Source organism: Patella vulgata, chromosome 6 (genome assembly GCF_932274485.2).
Source record: "Patella vulgata chromosome 6, xgPatVulg1.2, whole genome shotgun sequence".
Lineage (NCBI taxonomy): Eukaryota > Metazoa > Mollusca > Gastropoda > Patellidae > Patella > Patella vulgata.
The window spans coordinates 62,232,147-62,253,502 of record NC_065884.2 but is presented as its reverse complement, the minus strand read 5'-3'; the positions used below and the strand labels follow the sequence as shown (position 1 = coordinate 62,253,502).

The 21,356-nt window shown below is 38.1% G+C and overlaps 1 long non-coding RNA gene across 2 annotated transcripts; it reads right to left on the bottom strand.

Moving 5' to 3' along the window:
- Positions 1-2,002: 2,002 nt before the first annotated feature.
- Positions 2,003-17,346, bottom strand: LOC126825652 (uncharacterized). Of its 2 annotated transcripts, none has more exons than XR_007682084.2 (4): positions 16,967-17,346; positions 7,507-7,659; positions 6,018-6,431; positions 2,003-4,852 (listed from the first exon to the last, which is right to left on the bottom strand). It is a non-coding gene; the product is annotated as an uncharacterized LOC126825652 (long non-coding RNA). The 2 variants fall into 2 exon arrangements; XR_007682085.2 differs by lacking the exon at positions 16,967-17,346 and adding an exon at positions 9,434-9,687.
- Positions 17,347-21,356: the final 4,010 nt, after the last annotated feature.

Below are 21,356 nucleotides of genomic sequence, written 5' to 3'. Positions count from 1 at the left end.
TCCAACGTTAGCGGAACTATGGGAATGAGGGCGGAGCTTAAGCAGGTGCGCGTTGTTGTAGTTTGGATTATCCAGTCGCGTTTTATAGATAAAGAGTTGTGTTTGTTTTGTTATTTATGATCGTCAAGTCGTTCCGTGTTTATAATGTGGTCTATTCATCCATAATCCCGTTATCTTATTCAAATCAGTTATTTGCTGGCCACCGATTATTCTTTCTCCAGAGCGCTAAAATTATGAAAGTCCATGCTTTAAAAATTACATAAATTCCGCTTGGTACACCTGTTAATTTTAAATTTCAGAGAAAGTTAATTGATGTTACCATTTTGAATCTGAAATTTATTCAAAATGATCAATTATATTAATGTCTTTTATCAGCCGTCAAAATAACTGTGAATTCGGGAAAAACAAGTCTCCTTTCAGATTGATAGTTTTGTAGCCCATTTATGACAATTTAAGATCGAATAATGAAAGAAAAAACGAACAGCCTCGAGAGCTGCATGGCTCACGACGGAAATCAAATTATCCCAGTGTTGGCCGAAAAAGTTCCTCGGAATTTTTCAGCCTGACAAACCACCCATCCCCACCCAGTGCTGGATTAACCATAAGGCAAAAAAGGCACGTGCCTTAGGGCCAGCCAAAAATCCAGGCCACAAAATAATAAAGTAAAACTTTTTTGATAATTATCAGGTGGTGACAAAAGTGTTTGCCTTTATTTTTATGTAAATAAATTGCATCCTTCTTCATCTACGCGTTTGTCCTTAAAAAGCTTTCCATACTCTGGCAACGGGTTGACATGATGTTTCGTCCCTTTACACACGTGAGGTTTGTTTACATTTGTTGTGGGAAGGAATCTCGTAAGTAATTTCATATTTTTTTAAAATTTTCATTGATTTCGCAATTGACATTAGATGTATTTCACGTAATTATAAACATGCATAGACCAACATAACGAGTGAAACATTGTCGAAAACAAGCTGATATGACTAGGGAAGCCAAGGTGAAAATTCCGATGGCGGTTCTGTAAAAAGACAATCCTCAGCCTGGTCAGCCGTTCGTAAATCTATAGTCAGTAGTAGAAGTGTGAGTAATATTTCCAGTTCCATTGTTAAATACTCTGTTATGATTAATGATTATGAACAGTGATTATGTTGAGAGTGTTGTGAAAAAATGGCCTGTAGTGTCATATTGGGTTTGCATTCCACTCACAGTAAATACAGTACTGTCAATGTTCTGAATTTAACTTAATTCCTTTTTGTCAATGAGCCCAACATATCTGTATTTTTAGGCCACCTATCAAAATGGGTGCCTTAGGGCCAGCAGAGCCATAATCCGGCACTGCCCCCACCCCCTCTCAGTGGTGCAATGCGAGGGGCCAGGCAAGGAGCATAGTCTAGTGGTTAACATGTCGGCGTGCACGTAAAAGATCCCATAGCAGTGTTAGACTTCGACGAAGAGTAGCGTATGTCATTTTCCCGGTTGGTGCAGAAAAGTAGTACGTTAAACCCCATTTCATTTCATTTCTTTTATATTTGCAACATTGCTTGGGGTCTTTCGACAAATGCGTAAACTCTGTTAGGTGATAGAACCAGTATATCTCTCTGTGAACGAATCGATTTTTTTTCCTAAAAAGTTAACATGGAGTTGTCTACCTTTGTTTAATGCGAGCACGTCGTCTACTTTGCAAAAATAAGTACGTTTTCAATGACTTATGCAAGGTTTCTTTAGGGGTCACACTATTTAAAAGTTCTGTAAATTTATGTAACCATATGTTAGTCACCAAATGACCTAGTTCGTGTCGAGAGGATGTTAAAACCCATTTCTCTCCCGCTCTTTAATGAAGGTTATTTAAGATGAATAAACGGGTATCCTTTTTTGCGTTTATAGTTCTTGGTGGGCAGAATGTCATACCATGGACCTTATTATAAGGCCCATAGCCATAATCAAATTAGGCTTCACCAATTACGTCACCTCAAACCAATCCATAAAACACTCCAACATTAGATGTACTTTATTTTAATGTAAAATATTTTTATACACAACGGCAAAACAAAAGTAAAATTTAAAAATTATATTTATATACACAACAATAAAACAATATATAAATTTAACGATTACAAATAATCAAATAAAACGAAAAGAAATAGGGTTTAACGTCCTACTTTTCAGCAACGACTGGGCTAATGAAGACGGGCGTACGCCATAAAGTGCGCTATGAGAGAACTTTTGCCTGGACACTGGCGGTGCAACCTACTCTTATTTCGAATGGCTCTGTTACGTGTACCGTGGCAGGACCCCCGCCCTCCGCCTTGCACCAAACCACACCGAAAATTGCCGAGATACTTTCTCGGCCAGGACGCCTCACTCACCAGACCAACGCGGCCCCCAATTAGTCATCAACACAGCAATTTAAATATATTAAGATATATAATATAATGTTAAAGAGACATGTTATGGATACTAACAATTTATTTTATTACATACAACAAATAATAAAAGAGTATCAAAAAGGAGACGTGTATATAAGTATCAACTGGGGTAGAACAGGTAACTAGGGAGGAGCAGGAATGGCATTAATTAGTCACGAGATAACTTAACCTTTGTTGTCTGGATTTGACACCACCTCTTCCCTTTGGCCAGGATATATAAGGTAACACCTTTCTACTTTCGATTTGTGCCCCTACAATGCTTCAGTGATTTGCAAGAAAGTTAACGAAATGAAATGAAATGGTGTTTTATATCCTGCTTTTCTGCACAAATCGGTTTGATGAAGGACATACACCAATGTGCTCGTCATACTAAACGCACGCTGTCTACTTCACCGGAGAACAGACACTAAGCTTGTTGACCGACATTTTAATTTATAAATCGAAATTTTAGTCGAAAAAACTAAGTATATACTTCGATAATGTTTAGATATATTCATTCCACTGCCATTAAAATTTTTTTTTAGAAGGTTTAGATAGTCTTTGTGTGTATGACAGATTTGAAACGGAGTAGAACCGCATTACAAAAAAGTATACTATATATTGGATATGGCTGCCGTTCAGGGCAGATATTTATTCTCGAAGTAGGTAGTCCTCTGTGTACAGTGTGATTTTGTACCCCGAGGGACATTTCTAGCAGACAGTGGTATTTCCGCCTACTCTTCGTCGAATTTCAACTGGCAAGGGATCTTTTACGTGCACTCCAACGTGAACACGGGACCTCGCCTATTCGTGCCAACCGCAGGGCTAGCCACTGTTCCTAGCTAGGTCCCCCATCCTGCACCACAGACAAAGAGAACTCGCAAGCTGAGTGGGTCTAAGGTTGTTATTATTATTTTGGTGAGAATGATAACTACTCTTTAAATTATTCATCACAAGTGTTAGTACATCGATACCCAGTCAACATTTAAAATTATATAAATCTGTACATTTATACTTTTTTAACATTTATAATTATATATCTGTACATTGATACTCAGTTAACATTATAATTATATATCTGTACATTCACACTCAGTTAACATTATAATTATATATCTGTACATTCATACCCAGTTAACATTATAATTATATATCTGCACATTCACACTCAGTTAACATTATAATTAAATATCTGTACATTGATACTCAGTTAACATTACTGTATAATTATATATCTGTACATTCATACCCAGTTTACATTATAATTATATATCTGTACATTCACAATCAGTTAACATTATAATTAAATATCTGTACATTGATACTCAGTTAACATTATAATTGTATATCTGTACATTCATACTCATTATTTATCTGTACATTCATACTCAGTCAGGGCTTATGTGGTGTTTTTGTTGATAAGGGCATTTTCGTAGTTCATGTGCCACAACATGTGTATTGGTCATAATATTAGTGGGGAATCAACAATGATTTAAAAGTCAACAACAGTCTTTCCGAGAACCATTAGGTCATACTGTTCAGGTTTGATTTTGTAATTATTCAAAATCCGGACTTTAAGTTATTAAGACAAAAACTAAACTGGCGGTGCTTTCCCTTCCGTTACTAAGCATAATCACCCTGATTACCATTATCATAATTATCACCAATCATTTATGCTACACGTGATCGGTTTGGAAATCACATCTATCTACCAAAGAAACTTTTAAATGACTGTAGTCAAGGCCGTATTTTTCAATAGGCATAGTAGGTAAATCCGAACCTGGTAGTGAATATAGCCAGTTCTTGTCGACTTTTTTCTGTTGATTTTTGTGACGATGATGCTATATGTCAGATAAGTAATGAAGCAGATCTTGTTAATAAAACTCAACTGAATAAGCTAATAGAATTGTTTAAACTTGCAACACATCGAAAGTTTCAATTTTAAATGTAGAAATTTGAATTAAAACAGATATATTGTTTTAGTTTGATACCTGATACGAAAATGAATCTGTTGCTTTAAATCATAAAACAAAAAAACAAACAAAAACAGTTCCTAGTTGGTTTACTCTCGAACTACCAGTTCACTTTCAAGTGACCGTCAGTCATTCATCGTCTTCATCAGAGAGTGTAGTATGGGCAATGGCAAAGATCTAATTTACTTGATTTTCATTAAACAATCGGTAATGACCACAAAACGACTCCTTTATCCTCCTTTGCCAATGTTTATTTATTAAAAAATGTTAATACCACGTACGCGTCGTCACATGTCTGCGTCACTAGGCTTCTTTCTGTTTAATATCGGCCATCTTGTTGTATCAATTTGTCCGCGTCCGTCTGGTTAGGTGTTTTAATTGTGGCGACCAGCATGGCAACAACAAAACTGACGAATAAAAATGACGCACATGCGATGGCAGCTATGTCTTTATATTCTAAACCAATCGACGGCTCTGAAAGAAAAGGAGAAATGAAACAACATAAGATGTCGTGCTAGATTCTGTCTATTATGAAAGTACACCACCTACAACTTATATAATTTTATATAGTAGCTCTTAAAGGGGCCGTCCCATATATATTTGTTGGAAACCCTTAGAAACCTTTATTTTCCTTTAACCCAAATCATTGAAACCAACGAAGGTCTACAGCAGGTGTGTCAAACATGCGGACCAGATCCGACCCACCAAGGGTTTAAATGTGGCCCGTGGAACTGGAACAAATTTCAACAAACTGACGTGTCATTAATTCTTAGAAACTAGCGGGAGAAATCATGTATTATCGTTTTCGGGTTGCAGAAAAACTATGACTTCTGTGCTGAATGTCAGAGATATCTAAGTGGAAATCATAAATTATCGTTTTCTTTGGCTTTGTTTTTAGAATTTTTGTTTATATCCGGTCCACTTGATGTAAAAATTTAGTTCCTGTGGCTCCTGAATCGAAATGGTTTGACTCCCCTGGTCTACAGGAAAAATGATTAAGAATCTTCTCCACCCGTCAGTCCGCCATCGATCAAAACGACCAGTGAAAAGGGTCGTTAATACCACTAGATAATTTCAGGTTTAGATCTAGGGACCATATCATCCAGAAACTAATCAATCTAGAACAGCTGGGTGTCCGGGGGGGGGGGGCAAGGACTTCGGATCCCCCACCCCTGATGGCGCAGAGTATAATTTTCTCACCTACATTCATAGAAATAACGCCCTCCCCCCCCCCCCCCCCAAGACAAACTTGCGAAGTTTTGGCTCACTCCTCTACATGTTTGCACATAAATGGGCTTTTGATTTGATCAAATTCGCGGGTATAGTTCTAGTCCATCCTCCCCCCCCCCCCCGACCTAGCCCCAAAGTTTCCGTTGTCTCCACCTAATACCATACCATAATTGTTTTTAGTAGAAGCTAATGTGAACTACAAGGGAAGACAACTCTGCTTGGGAGAATTATACCACCAAAACCTCTGTGATTTCTTGGCTGTTATAAATATATCCTAACCCTAACAAGCTAATGTGAACTACAAGGGAAGACAACTCTGCCTGGAAAAAATATACCACCAAAACCTCTGTTATTTCTTGGCTGTTATAAATATATCCTAACCCCAATAATAAAAATGAACATAATATACCTGCATTCTTTTCACATATATAGTTATGGGTTGTATTACAGAGAGACAGCAAAAACTCGGATCCACTATCCGTTAAATTTCTGATTGAAATACACGATGACGTATCAACAGAGGCCAGAAAGGCTTCTTTTAATTGGTTACATCCCATACAGTCTGTCACGTGGGAAGAATTATCTCTGTCCAATATAAAAGCTTCGGACAGGTTTTTGAAAATTCGAAATTCTGTCCATATTTGAAAATTATTGATTATGTTTAGCGTAGCTTGTAAACGTATCACTGATTGGTTTGTTTTGACATCCGGAAACACTGCCGCTTGTTCGTTACACCTTTGCAAAGCATCGTCATACGTCGATTGTGACGTAGAAACCAAGTAACATTTATTGTTGTTTTCTAGCCAATTTTCGGGACACGAATCTGTAATAAATAATAAAATCATTTTAAAAAGTAATTATTTGGGTCTTGGTTATCACGTCCTATTTGCCAGTGGAGGAGGAATTGACCAGTGCTGGGTGCCCCCATTGCCCTTTGCTGCGTTCTAGGATGTGAACGAACGGAAGCCCAGGGTTAGATTCAAGGAAATAAAATTAAATGCAATCTGATAAAACTTCCGACTGTGGTGCACCAACCGGGCATAGCTGTGTGCTATAAGAGGAATTTTGCCCTGACAGCGGCAATAATCTACTCTTATTTCGAATTCCACCTATCAACCGTTCTTTTACGTGCGTCGTTCACTCCAAGTTATACATGGGACTTCGGGTTTCGGTCTCCCCTGGACGACTAAACACTGTTCCTTGCCAGGCCTTACTCAATGTCGCGGGTTCGCTCCCGGTGTTGGCCAAGAAATTTCATCCAGATTTTTCAGCGTTATTTCCCCTTGTCTGTGGTGCAGGGGGGGGGGGGCTTGACAAGGACAGTCGTCTAGTCGTTCGGATGGTAGTATGGTACGTAAAACCGAGGTCCCCGGTACACATTGGTGTGCACATAAAAGATCCCTTGGCAATTGGAATTCGATAGTAGTGCCGCTGTCCGGGCAAAATTTCCCTCATAGCACAATGTATAGCGTATGCCCGTCTTCATTAGCCCAGTCGGAGCAGAACAGTAGGACGTTAAACCCCATTTCATTTCATTTCCAGGAAACCACGCTGGAAAAACCCGAGGAACTTTACTGGCCATCACAAAACCAAAACAAAACCCCGAAAAGAAACCCAAACCGTGGTGGGATTTTTAGAGTCAAATTCCGCTTATCCGCTTGCATTTCTGCCAACTGAAACTTTTGGGGTTGGATGGCCGAATCCCCGATTGTACGTGACAAGGAGTAGGGTCGCCTGTCTAACCTCGTGGGTTTTCTCTCTCTCTCTTATTGAAACTTTTACCTCGATTGTTTAGACCCTTTCCTTGTTAGCCCCACAGGCTGCACTGCCGACAACATGAACCAAGATTCATAAATCGAACGGGTTTTAATTGACATGTCAAAAAATAAATAACTCACCCGCATTTACTGTATTTAGGATGATAGTTACCAAGGCAACCGCAATATGAATGATTAAAACCATGGTTACTGTTTTTCATAACAATCAATGGATATCGTCAAACGTTCCTCATTGATTTCAGGTAATTTGTTAGGTTTCTTTTCTTACTGCTCCTGGATAATGGAATGGTAAATTGTGTTAATTAACTCATGATGTAGCCTACTAATATATAAATTATCATTTCGTTCAGTCTTACGTCATTTGTTAAAATGGCTAGAGCTACAAACTAAAACGAAATATTAATAACCGGAGTCAGCCGACTGTACACAATGTAATCCCCTGGTTCATACGATAAAAGTCAATTAGTTATTTAATTCATGTACGCAACATTCCCTCGTCCGTTATTTACATTCTCTGTTATCCAGTCAAACTCATCATTTCTTTATGACATACCCTTTTAACATAACCGTCTGGACAAAAGCGCAAAGTCACCATGAATTGATGACCTGTCACACACAAAGCAATGTACACATTTATTACGTTTTACTACGTGCTTTGAGGAACAGGATTTCGGCGGAGTATATATAGACGTAATCTTTACATCAACTATTTAAACTTGGTGTTTCAACCCCTTCGGTCAACTTACCGAATCAAACAACTCCCCAAATTTATGTAACAAACTTTACAGTGATTTTTTTTAACTCTCACTAATCCAGTTTTAATTTAACTACAAGTTTGTGTCTCAGTGTACCACACTTCGTGACAGTTCAAACCTATTCACAAACTTTTAACAAACTTTTCTTTTCTAACCTTTATCAAACAGTTAATGATTATTTCTGAATAGAGAAAGGTGGACTTTACGTGATCAATTCTCGTCTAAAACAATCACATATTTTCACGGATGTTAATAGGCTCTATAACACTGTACATATGGTGGTGATCAAATTTCCTCGAATTAGGAATAGCTGGTACTCCACAAATTTCCACGAATAAGGAATAGCTGGTACTCTGTAAATTATTATTCCTGGTAAGCTTGTTGTATTAGTAGGATCTTCAAAGTTTGTTAAATTCGGATCCTTGAAAGTTGGTTGTATTAGGGCCCTTGGAAGCTTGTTTTTCAATGGATATCGTCAAACGTTCAATTTCCTCATTGATTTCAGGTAATTTGTTAGGTTTCAATCACAATAATTGGGTTGGATGGCTGAATGGTTAGCGTGTGCGCGTTGTATCATAAAGTTTGTAATTGAGTCAACTGGGGTGGTTTCGATTCCCCGGTTGTACGTGACAAGAAGTAGGGTCGCCTGTCCAACCTCGTAGGTTTTCTTCGGGTCCTCCGGTTTCCCCTCACTGCTAAACCCCCTTACGCGCAAGCGAATTATTGAAATAAAATTAAACCATACGTTAGTCCCGAAATGACCTAGTTTGTGTCGAGTGGACGTTAAACTCTCTCTCTCTCTCTCTCTCTCTCTCTGTATCGCCGATAACTCGGCTCAGAATGAACTAATTTGACTGAAATTTTCAATATATTCCCTTTTCATTATCTATTTTTAACTACTGTTTTTTTTTAGCGAGAACTGTGGTTTCTTTATCTAATCTTCCATAATGCCCCTTTAATCATTTAATATTATGGAATAGGGTTTAACTTGTTAACATGTTACTCAAGTCATTTTGAGACTAACCTAGAGTATTTTTTACGGTTACATTCTCAATGCGGCTTTGATTGCTTGCTTTTAAAATGAAGTACGAGGGACGTAATGTAAGGCAATGTTTCAAAGTAATAATGGAATTATAGCAGGAATTAATTAAAACAAAGATGTATGCTAATTGCAATGTTATTATTATTATTATTACAATTTTGATAATCGTTAGGCATTCAGTAACTGTTTTATGTAAAGATGGGTTTAATACCCCCCCCCCCCTACACACACACACACTCCCAATGCTTACCCATTCTAGAACACTCAATGCCTCTTCACATAACTGACACATTTTCTGTTGTTATTGTGGTTTGTATGTATATAATATCCAATCATTTTTAAACACAAAAGTTATATCATATATGCTTGAAAAAAAGAATCGTAGATCGTAGTTAAAACGTTGCTCGATCATTAACAAACTAATATTATTCCGTAGAATCATATCCTGTAAACCTTCAGTACAGAGGTTAAAATTAATGATTAACCGAATTCCGGTAAAGCCCTTCCTTTCGGCTTCTGCAGATATATTATTACAGTCATGAATCACACCCTTTTGTCTATTTGAACTCCGCTTTCTAATTTTACGGTTTGTTATTCAATGTACGGCATTATTTACCGGTTGCCATAGAAACTGATTTAAATATATCATAATCAGTGATATTATTTGATATGTTGTGCAGTATGGTTGTGTCTCACTCATTAGCGTATATATTTATGACGTATTGTGGAAACAGTTTACTGACAGGCGATAATCATAATAATATTGTCTGTGAAGGAAAGATGCGTTCATTATACTTAGCGCGTTTACGATAATTATGACCCTCTGGACTTCCGCCACGTGTTTTCAAGATGACAATAGAATTTGTAGCGAGATATACTCAAGTGTTTTTCAGGTTCAAACCCCGTCAACAGGGAACAAAATTCGTTATTGTCCCCCGCCTTTCGACCTTGCCGACAATTGAGCTGGCCTTAACAAATAGACTTAGCTCCATCGCGAAATGTACCGAATGCAGCGCCATTTGTAATTACCGAAACGACAACCTGATCTCACATTATGAGACATATATGAAATATGATTGAAATGGATTAACATGCATATGCATGTACTAAGCTATGCAGGTAAATTGCATCTAAACAGCTAAAATAAATGCAATCTTACCGCAAGGTAAACAGAACACCAACCACCCTAACTATGTGTGGTCAAACCATATACTAGGCCTAATGCGCTGTATAATAAAGCTTATTGAATGTAAATAGAATAGTGAACTTGAGTTGAACTCTGACGATATAGACCTGTATAATACACAACATATGGACCAGTAAACTAGTAATTATTTATTTAATCATTAATCATTACTTACATACCAGTTTAGTATGGCGGTCGGGTGGTCGAGTGGTATAACGTGTGTACTTTAGATCACAAGGTCTGTCAGTCGTTAACCCCATTTGAAGTCTATATATCTGGCCTTCGATTTCAAGTCTCAGGAAGAACGTTGGAATTTTCAATTCCTGGGGGACTGAGATGCAATGCGAAGAAAAGGCGTGTTCAACCAGTGTAAGACTACTACATATTAGAATACATATCAACGAACGCGTCTGAGCTGTAAATCGAAGAAGGAAAGGCGGAAACGCGTCTATCTTGCAAAATCCACCTACCCTGCACTGCACACACGTAAGCACACAAAAATAAAATTACATTAATTTGTCTACAAATAGAGAGATATTTATTTCTATTCACTCGTTTCGATTTCAATAATAGAGAAACCACACCTGAATCAACAATATTGATTAATATAGCGTTACGTCATTCTAATTATCAATATTAACAAGTTTGATGATATTGTATTATAAACCCAGCTAATGATAGGATCAATAGCTGTTATATCATATATACCAGATATCTATATCTCTTATATCATACCAGATGCCGGATATCTATAGATAGATATTAATTAGTACCGGATCTCTCGCTAGTCTGGAGGTAGGGTGTTCGATCCCTGCACTGGCCGAGAAAGTTCATCCAGATTTTCCGGGTTTGTCGCCCCTTGTCAGTAATGTACGATGGAGGGCCTGACGGATATCTATAGATAGATATTAATTAGTACCGTATCTCTCGCTAGCCTGGAGGCCGGTTGTTCGATCTCTGCACTGGCCAAGAAAGTTCATCCAGATTTTCCGGGGTGGTCTCCCCTTGTCAGCGATGTACGATGGAGGGCCTAACGGATATCTATAGATAGATATTAATTAGCACTGGCCGAGAAAGTTCATCCAGATTTTCCGGCGTGGTTGCCCCTTGTCAGTGATGCAGGACGGAGGGCCTGACCAGGACAGCTGTCTATAGTCATTCGGATGAGACGAAAAACCGAGGTTCTGTGTATACATTGGCGTACACGTGAAAGATCCCTTGGCAGTTGGAATTCGATTAAAATTAGGCCATAGTGCCGCTGCCCGGGCAAAATTTCCCTCAAAGCACACTGTATGGCCCGTCTTCATTAGCCCAGTTCGGGACAGAACAGTAGGACGTTAAACCCCATTTCATTTCATTTCATGTCTGTTATATCATACCAGGTGCCGGATATAGATAGATATTAATCAGTACCAGATCCAAGTGGGCGAAAAGTGGGAAATACCCCCCCCCCCCTCCACCATATTTGAGAGGGGTGAAGGGCACATTTCCCATTGGGTACAGGATCAAAAGTTCTATTAGATGACCGAGAGATTCTTATTTAGATTTGAAAATATGACGGTCACCCTTAAATCGCGACGAAAGCTTCTGAATTGATACGATTGACTGGGGTTCGTAACTTGATCGACTTTTGGCAAAATGTTTCTCGTGGAACCTTTTATTATATTAGTGATTATCTTTCAAAAAAGATTGGCAGGGATTCGTACCATGATTTTTCAATATTTCTAATTTATTTAAAGATGCCTTATGCAAAATATAGATAAAGAGTTGACAGTTCTCGCTGTAATAGTTACAAAATAGATAATGAAAAGGGAATGTGTTGAAAATTTCATTCAAATTACTTCATTCTGAGCCGAGTTATCGCTGTTAGAAGAACATTGTAGTCCCGGTTGTCATTGCTGTCGTTGTGAAGTTACATTTTTGAATTAAATCATTTACTGTCAATCGTATTTAGATCTATTGAAGATCTCGAGCATCCGATATCATCGAGAGTTGATTATGGTCTTGGTAAGTTAATAAAAGTCTAAATAATAATTTATATATTATTTAAGGCATAAAGAAAAACCTGCCTCTTTAACTTGTGTTTCTCGCCCAGAATATAACTTAGAATGCACCAAATAGAATCTATTCTTCAAATGTTTTGGACTCAATGCTTATTTTCTTAATTCAGCCCAACTATTTGGATTATTAAAGTTCTTTCTGAATGTACCAATGTCCTTAAAGGCTTGAAGACGACAAGATAATCATTGTAGAGACGAAACCCCGATAATAATTCAATAATTCAGTAATGGTTATGTAATTATCTTAATATGTCTATTTGCAGATTCCGCTTGAAAAGGACACGGATTCTATATTTACCCCGTATTATTCTAAACAATTTATTATCAAAATTTGTATGCAAAGAAATCGAGCGAAGAAAAACGAAGTTACACCCATCCTTCATCACTAAACAAATGTTTCCACTTTTAAGATGGCTGACATTTAGGCTATTATAGGGCGCGGTATTCACTTTTATGTAATTTTTTTTAGAAAACTATAAAAAAGGGATAAAGAAATGGGCTAGATTATGGTGGACGTATCTAAAAACTAGCCTTGTCGTGTTCCGCACGGATGATCTGATTATACAATCCTATTATTGTAAATAATGGTGGATACGGATTTTATTACGTCTTAGTTCGGAATATATTTGATGTGTACTCGTTAAAGGTGGAGACCGACGATTTTCAACAAGGTTTCCACACATACGCTCTGTCATTGAGTCAACTGGTGGGGTTTCGATTCCCCGGTTGTATGTGACAAGGAGTAGGATCGCCTGTCCAACCTCGTGGGTTTTCTCCGGGTCCTCCGGTTTCCTCCCACTGCTAAAGACCCCTACGCGCAAGCGAATTATAGAAATAAAAAAAATGAACCATGTGTTAGTCCCGAAATGACCTAATTTGTGTCGAGTGGACGTTAAACCTCATTTCTCTCTCTCTGTTCTGCACCGACTGGACTAACGGGCATGAGAGAAATTTTTCCCAGTCGCTTCACTGCTGCCCATGTAATACGCTAGGGCTTATTTTGGTTCTAGGAAAGGTGCTCTGTTTAATATATTGAAGTAGTTAAACAAATGGGTGACAACGAGAAATAGGCTGAGTAGGTATTTTGTAAGAATCAAGTTTCTTAGACTAACTCACGGACATTTTCTGCCACCATCAATTGCTGAAAGTAGGGTACTAACGTCCAGTCATTTCTTGCACAGATTAGTCCAATTAAATAGAATAATGTTGATGTTAAACGGTTCCCATACGAAACACTTACCCAAAAATGGTAATTGTCCGCCCTAATAGCTGAGGCTGGGATAGAGACTATAGTGTTTCAGCCATTAGATCCGAGTGTTAGGCTTCTTAAACTCAGATTGTAGATATTATAATAACTCCTAATGTACTATCATAGATGTTGTAGTTTCCTGTATTTGATATATAAAAATAGTTTGAACTACACAGTGTTCCAGAGTCAATGATCCTTGAGGTTTTATTTGCAGCGTGAAAGTCCTGACTAGATAAGTGTCATCCTAGTGTCACGGGCTGTTTTTGGAAGTTCCTTCATCTATTTAAAAATACCGTAGTGTCACACCTACTTTTATTTCGAATTCCATCTTCCAAGTTACGTGCACGCCAATGTTTACAAGGGACCATCCGAGCGACTATATGTTGTCTCCTGCCTCACCCTCCATCCTGCACCAGACGGAACCACCGGGATCGAACACGAAACCTTCAGGTTAGCGAAACATGCAGTAGCTGATATCAGAGTCAATTAATATGACAGCTAATCATTTCGCGATGGGTTGATGTGCCACATTTTATTTATCATGTCAGATTTTATCAAATTATATGAAATGGAATAGGGTTTAACGTCCTACTTTTCTGCTCCGACTGGGATAATGAAGACATTCGCCATACAGTGTGCTATGAGGAAAATTTTGCCCGCATAGCGGCGCTACGGCCTACTCTTATAGCGAACTCCCACTGCCAATGGACCATTTACGTACATGCCACTGTGTACACGGGGCCTCGGTTTTTCGTCCCATTCGAACGACTAGACAGCTGTCCTTATCAGGCTAGAGAGTCAGCGTCTTACTCACTACGTCACTCGTGTTGTTTCAATATATTACTTAATGTCTAGTCCTCGACCATTAAACCTCACATAATAAACCCCTGTTCGTGGTCGTCCTGTTAATTATAGTGTGTATATCATGACAGATATGTAAATATACGTGGGATATATAATATAACACAGTTAATCTTTAGGATCCGTTATAAAAATGTTAACCATAGTGTATATGGTGTAATTAAAGAACACGGTTAAAGGGTGTATGGCATGTATTATTTGGAGAGAGAGAGAGAGAGAGAGAGAGAGAAATGGGGTTTAACATCCACTCGACACAACTAGGTCATTTCGGGACTAACATATGGTTTAATTTTATTTCAATAATTCGCTTGCGCGTAGAGGTCTTTAGCAGTGGGAGGAAACCGGAGTGCCCGGAGGAAACCCACGAGGTTGAGAAGGCGCCCCTATCTCCATGCCACATACGCTCACACCAGGGCTCGAAACCACAGCCGCAAGCCAGAGGTGACCGGCCAGCCAGAGGTCTAAGCGCGGCACTCTAGACCACTAGGCCATCCCAACCCCCCTATTTGGAGAGAGAGAGAGAGAGAGAGAGAGAGAGAGAGGGGGGGGGGGGTAACTCCACTCGACACCAACCACGACATTTCGGGACTAACACATGGATCAATTTTATTTCAATAATTCGCTTGAGCGTAAGGGTCTTTAGCAGTGCGAGGAAACCGGAGGACCCGGAGAAAACCCACGAGGTTGGACAGGCGACCCTACTACTTGTCACGTACAACCGGGGAATCGCCAGTTGACTCAATGATACAGCGCACACGTGCTAACCATTCGGCCATCCAACCCACCCTATTATCTGGAAAGTGGGTCTAAAAGAAAATATTAATGTAATATGAATTTATATAAAATGATTTATATTCAACTTTTTTAAAAAAAATTATTGTAAATTATATTAAACAGGCATTATAGGAGATTAGACAAAAAGTTGACCGTTCTCGCTGCAATAGTTAAAACAAAAAGACAACGTAAATAGAATGTGCTGAAAATTGCAGTCAAATTGCTCCACTCTGAACCGAGATAGTAGCTTTTGAATTTTAGGCTAGCCTCGATCATCATTACTAAAGTCGATACGATAAAAACATAGTCTTGATTATCCATTTATCGATTTAATTATTTTTCAAAAAATGTATTCCAATCCGCCAAATATCGCAGGCTAACGATTGCATCGAGAGTTGATTATGGTCTGGATAAGTTAATTAATGTTCAATTAATAATTTAGATAACATTTTAGGCCTAAAGAAAGATCTGCAATGGCAGATTATGCTCTTACATAAAGTATGTTTAATCAATTACGTTCGGTGCAATACGTGAATTGTCCAAATTGAACGACAGCCGTTTACCCCTTATTAGCCAATTCTAGACGTTTTTGTATTAGTCACTTCTTAAAGGATAATTTATCATTATTAAACGATTGAGTACACGACTAATACTGAATTCTAAGTCGTGTTGGTAATTTCAAATATTATGAAAAATATTGAATTGGGAGTTTGGCTCCTTTAAACTTTGTAACGCGGTATAATAATGTAACTAATTGTAAGAAATTTCCATATATATATAAATAGATGAATAAGTCAATGAAACAGGAAGACGTGCGTGTAATATGGTATACAACATAGGTAAATACAATGTAAAGTGGTGTAAGCTATTTATATAGAACTGGAGTGTATTATATTTAATTAGTCAATGGAACGGGAAGATATGGGCTCTATTGCAGGATTAAAGGGAATGCAGTGCGTTTCAGACGACAGAATATCGCTACTCCGCTGTACCCACCCCATGCCAGCACTCCAAGATACCTTGTCTCGCCCTGCCCCTCCGCACGTGTATACAAAAATCTCTATATATGCATTGTTCTATCTCAGCGGATATAAAAAAAATGAAGCTAAAAGAAAATTAAAGCTTCTGTTTTGATTTTTATAGTTTTCTTTGAAAATTGAGCACTGCCACGAACAGGATAGAAATTAGAGGAAGTCCCAAAATAATGACTCTAATTTATATTTACTGTACGTTAAACCTATCCAGTATTATTCTAGCTGATATTGTCGACGTGTGTGTTTTGCAGTTTTCCCATTCCAAGATCGATCCCGGTTTGGATTTATATAAAGTTCCTCGGAATTTTTCTGGCGTGGTTTCAACTGGCAAGGAAAAGGGCCTAGTTGTTCGGATGGGACCAAAAATCAAGGTCGTGCACTGAGCGTGCCTTTTAAAGAACCCTGACAGTTGGACGTCAAAATAACAGTAGACCGTATTTTTTTCATTTCGAATGAAGCGTGTATCATAACATGCCCTGAACTGTTTGTCTTATCGGATTGTTTGCATATAGCACGGTCCCCGTACCCTTATACTATATGGGATCTTGTACCTCCAGCTAAATCAGCTTCAATACGCACCTGTTCCAGTTTTAAATATATGTAGAAAAATTATACATACCATAATAAGCTTTATGTTATTTTCCTTCAGTTAAAACTGTCTTACATGGATAGCCAAAAACACATTAAACTATTAATATATCCAGCGCCTTTTATAATATAATATGATGTCGTTACTTATGGTCTTGTAACTTCCTATATCTCTATTGTAATTCCGCTTTATTATAAGATGCTATTAAATACCGCTACACGTTACTAGGTTTAGTTGAAAATAAATTGTCACTTTTATATCTCAACAATAAACTCATACAAAGTCTGTCAACATAGTGTGGACTTGTTCATCCAGGCACGATCATATCACCAACATAGACCCAAACAGTGACACAAGTTCACAACGTCTATGTGTTCTGTCTTGTCCGCAGCTTTATCGTGTAGATTTTCTTTTTCGTGTAGTGCGGTCTTTCTGCACTTACTATCTGAGCATGCGTCATAAACAGATTGTGTCTGTCATTATTCATTGGATATTGATGAAATTTGTTGTTGACACGAGATCAATAAGATCGCGGGCTTGTTCGAATTTGAACCAGATTTGTCAATTATCCGTACGGGGACCGTTCTCGTCATCAGTAAAATTGATATTGTTCGCGAAGTAACCACGCGTCACGATTTCAGAAGCAGTGCGCACCTGTCAGGTCATTGAACAAGGCCCACGCCGTAGGCGCGCGAGCGTCCGTGGGGGGGGGGGGGGTCTGGCTGTGTTCTCCCCACAGGAAAATTTTGAAAATTGACAACCGCAAACCCATTTTCCAAGCATTTCAGACCAAAGCTGAATAAGGAAAATTTTTGATTTCCTGATACAATTAGATAACAGAATGACCTAAGAGCACTATCATTAGATAAATTTGAGAATTCTAGTACGCTTCTTTTTTTTGTGTTGTTTGTCAGTCATTTTTTTCCTATCTTTTCTTTCTCCTGTCCTGTGTCCTGTCCTCTCTTTTTTTTTCTTTCTCTTTTTTCCTTTTTCTTTATAGGCTTAGGCCCACTTTTTTTTTAATGAGCTTAGGCCCACCTGTCACAGACAGGTGGACAGGTGGGCCCAGTCCGGCACTGTTCAGAAGTGCCATAACTTCAAACGATTGAATTAAAAGATAAATGTTAACATAAATAGAAATATTATTTACCTTAATGAGAGTTTGGATTATGTAGCTTTCGCCAGCCTGATGATTTTTGGAGTCAAATTATTATTGGGAGGTACAATGTATGGAGAAAAAATCACGACATATTAGCATACACATTACAAGATTAAGAGTTCGAATTATGTCATAAATTCCGGTCCATAAAAAAAGTACCACTTAATTGGTCTGAATAATTTTTTGATCAAATTATTTTTAAATAAAATCACCTTTGATTGTATAAGCACATACATTTAACAATAGGGGTTTGAAAAATACAGAAACTGAGATGATCCAAATGTCAATATAGTAGTAACTTCCATTAATCTTTGGTTAATAAGTGTGCTTTTCAAGCTGGGTATATGTTGGTGATGCTCCGACACCTTGGCGGTTAAAAGCAATCTGTTTCACAGAGAATTACGAGTCTCGTATGATATCTCTGTTATAGAGGACTGCCTTAACACGTGCTGTCACAGCACGCGGTGTAAATCATTGGTTGAATGGCGCGTACATTGTTTACATAAGACATAACTGCTTCGGAGAGAATGCTGCATTTTAGTCATTTTAATACCCATTTACACTAAATCGGAAATAATTTTTAACTACAAATACGTCAAACGCCTTTATTTATTTTTCCAATATATACAAAAAATGTTTTAGAATTTAATATGTCGCAGGAATAAAGTTAATATTTCTAGCTCATTAAGCCGCATCAATGTCATCCTTATCAGTGATTGTCGCGGCCAAGCAAATATTCACTGCGGATCAGTGTGGGTTTAAAGGAGTGGCAGTGGATTTCAAAAGGTATACATTATAGATAAATCGCCAAAATTTATCGAAATATCAGATCATTCCAAAATGGTCGCCAAAATTTACTTTCCTCAAATACGGATTTGTTCTCCATTGTTTGGCTGTGTGACTGTTTCATGATAAACACGGCTATCACGAACATTTCCTAATTTCAACGGGGCTATAGACATACATACCGTGACACAATTATAACACGGATTTAGGAAACTTTTGCTAACCGCTCATGGAAACACACTGTACTTTTTCGAAAGAGTTCTAAATTCTTAAAGATACATTATGGAAGATTAGATAATGAGCTGGCAGTTCTCGTTATAATAGTCTAAAAAAAGATAATGTAACGGGATATGCTGAAAATACTCATTTTAATAACACTGTAACCTCGGTTGTCATTGTTACGATAATAAAGTCTCGGTTATCCAGTTTTACGGTTATTCATCAACCGCAGACCGGATTCAAATCTAATGAAAATCGGAACAATCAGATGGAATAGAGAGTTGATTATGGTCGTGTCATGTCCAATTAATATAACATTTCAGACCTAAGAAAGACCTGCAATAGGCAAATTTAGCTCTTTCATAGACGTTTACCCATGATTACCCAGGGATTATAGACATAAATATCCAGACTCAAAAATAACGCGGGGTTAAGCAACTTGTCGTCCACCACACATGAAAACAGAGTACTTTTTCTTTCGAGTATCACAGCGTTACAAATACACGTAACTGGAACTTTTCCCCATGATTAACCAGGGATTATAGACATGAATATCCAGACCAAAATATGACGCGGAGTTAGGAATTTGTCGCCAACCACACATTGCCTTGAAAATAGACTGTACTTTTTCGAAAGAGTATCACAGCGTTACAAATACTTACATGTAACGGAGACATTTACCCACAATTATCCAGGAATGATAGGCTGATATCCAGACACAAATATAGCGTGGAGCATGGAAAATTGTCACCAACCACACATGAAAACAGACTACATTTGTTTCAGAAGATTATTATAAGAGTTACAAATACTTAAAAGATACTTTCGAACACCCAAAAACAAAAACAAGCTGTTTGCATTGCTTTCGAAGAGTATAGGAGAGATGTTCAGATACATAAATCTGCAACAGCGGGGTAGATTTCGATACAATCGGTGAAAAATTGATTATTGTGAGTCACGAGCCTGACAAGCAAATAGACTCGTAGTACGTCGATAGGTTTACCGGTATTTAAACTCAACAACTTATTTACCGAAGGAGATTTTTTTTGTTTATTGGTGAAACAGATCAATGCCATGAGTACTGACTTATTGGTTTCTGGTGTAAATACTCCTACAACAATACAATAATATAAATAATATTAATGAATTGTACAGTGCGTATGGACATATTCTTTGGAAATGAAATGAAATGGGGTTTAACGTCCTGCTGTTCTGCTCGGACTGGGCTAATGAAAACGGGAATACGCCCATACAGGTTACTGAGGGAAATTTTGCTTCGGCACTATGGTCTACTCTTATATCGAATTCCAACTACCAAGGGATCTTTTACGTGCAGGCCAATGTATGCACGGAGCCTCGGTTTTTCGTACCATCCGAACGACTAGACAGCTGTCCTTGTCACGCCCTCCTTCCTGCACCACTGACAAGGGGAAACCACGTCGGAAAATCCCAATGAACTTTCTCGGCCAATGCAGGGATCGAACACGCCAGCGTCTTACCCACTTAGCCACCGGGGTCCCGATATTCTTTGGAACCTTAAAATTGACGAAAACAATATTTAAGTATCTCCGCACAACAGCAGTACTTAGGTGGAATTGAGAGGTATGTCCAGCCTCTGCTACTCTTTTAAGGTGGTGTAACCGTATCCCATAAATCTTTTTGTTTTTCTTTCTTATATTTTTAACGCCCCAAAATAAGAAAGTTTGGGTTGGGGGCTTTTAAATCGTAACCGCAGATTATTTCATATAGCTCGATAGTGGATCAGGGGCAGTCCAAAGTGTTATTTAATATAACATGACCAATCGGATTTGTCTCATTTAGTCTACGACTGGATATTCGAGAGAAGTACGTATTCTTTAAGTAGATGATATACAAGTCCTAAGGAAAAACAGCTCCACCCTAAATTAAAATGTCTTCATAAATCTTGTAGCTTAATCATACGCTGTATTATCTGGTGAGTTGACACTGGTTATAAATTAAACTACAGCTAGCCAGTACTGTAAACATGTTGTGAGTTGTCAACATTTTAATAACCCTTTCTAGGTTGTTCTTTTTACCATGTTCTCTTCTTTCTTCTGGATAGTTTGTTTGTAACTGGAATCAGCCGTTCATGACCGCAACTTTAAGTCGTTAAGTAGCGCGCTGGAAACGATGCTTATTTGGTAGATGATGACGATTATTTAGTGCCCCCTGAACTCAATATGTCTACAGATGTAGGATTAAACGTCACGTAATCAGCTAGACGTGTAGACCCTA